The sequence below is a fragment of the Cupressus sempervirens genome, chromosome 5 (assembly GCF_028749045.1).
Source record: "Cupressus sempervirens isolate cs-2001-9-10 chromosome 5, ASM2874904v1, whole genome shotgun sequence".
Taxonomy (NCBI): domain Eukaryota; kingdom Viridiplantae; phylum Streptophyta; class Pinopsida; order Cupressales; family Cupressaceae; genus Cupressus; species Cupressus sempervirens.
Genome location: NC_143122.1, coordinates 463,493,614 through 463,495,288, shown reverse-complemented (window position 1 = coordinate 463,495,288; position 1,675 = coordinate 463,493,614).

Here is a 1,675-nt window from a genome sequence, read left to right as displayed (position 1 = left end):
TGAGACATACCCATGTCTTGCACACAAAACCCTCATTTTTGAGGTAATTTTGCATGTAGGTGAGGTTTTCTTGTGCTAGGGTACTTTCTCACATGGTGTGTAGAGTTTACTTGCGCGAAGATATACCTATTTAGTGTGAGATTGTAAAATATCATGCGAGATTTTGAACATGATGGGGTCAGTCACATTTAGAATCACATGTTTTTGGTCTTGTTTTGAATCATCAAAGGTCGTTATAGCATGTATTCAGGATGTGTGAATTGTAATAGTAAATGATTACCATGTTTATGTTGAGATCGAATATTGATCGTGTTATGTTGTTTTCACGTTCATAGGTTGACTTTCCAAACATAGGATTTAGGTCACATTATCCCGCCATTGGGGTGGTGATTAGGCAGCTAGATGCTGTGGAGCTCACATATATTGAGGCACTTGGTCTATTGCACTTATGTGATATCCCTAATTTGCAGGTGAATCACAACTTGTTGACAACTTTGGGAGAGAGTTTCCATTCAGAAACAAACACTTTTCACTTGCCCCTCAGAGAGATGACAATAACCCTTAAGGACATATTCATGATTCTTTGGATCCCATTCTACAGACCCCAGATTGAGTATGACACATAACCATGACCTAGTACATTGACACTGAGGGTGATCTTCCAGAATGAGATCATCATGGCCAGAGCTATCCCCTAGGAGGAGTTAGTGCATGTATACACGCCTTTGCATAGATTGACAGTTGTGCTAAGGACATTCCTTGGTTGTTACTTGATTCCTGAAAAAGGTCAACATGGCCTAGAGTACGGATGGGGTAGGATGTTGTAGTGGATGCTGAAGCAACCAACACACTTTGATTGGGGTTAGTGTATGCTAGCCCATATGTTCCATGAGATGCACGAGATCGTGTACAAAGAGAGGAAGAGCATGGCAGAAGAGATTTATGTTTTGTAGATATGGGCATGGGAGCACCTACCCATCATGAGACTGATATGTAAGGACCAGGGACAACCTCACATCATCATTGCAAGTAGGAAATTGTTACAACTTGATATAATCAATTACTCAACAAATCAAAATATTGCATTTTGAATATCAAATAAGGGCTAACATATCTATAGGAGAGTCATATAGAACTTTAACAACTAAGTATATAATAATAGAAAATGAGAGATATTACCACCCCATTGATGTATGAGGTTCTAATGATTGCCAAGATCCTCCTCCCTTGGTTGACAATGCTCTAATAACCTGAGGTTGCTTCTACTATTTTTTTTGGTGAATAGTTTAGAGTTTATCCGACCTTAGTGCTGTGTGTACTCTCACGTGATGATCTTGTATCCACTAACCCCATTTTTGTAAACATGTAACTTTAATATTTTATTAATATAGAAGAGACTATTCATACTTTAAAAAAGTAAACAATTGTGAAATTATATTTTTATTTATAAAAATGGAGAAAATGAACAACATGTTGACATATCTAAGAGAGCATACAAATGAGAAAAAGCTAGGGGAATGCTCTTTCCTCTTAATCAACCTCAACATGATGGGTCCCTTCATCTTTTTCCAAGGAGAGGATGATTATACCATTGGTCGTTGACGAAAAGAAGAAGAAACTAACGCGTAAATTAATTTAAAAATAAATAAATAGGGGGATCAAAAGCCCGGGTTAT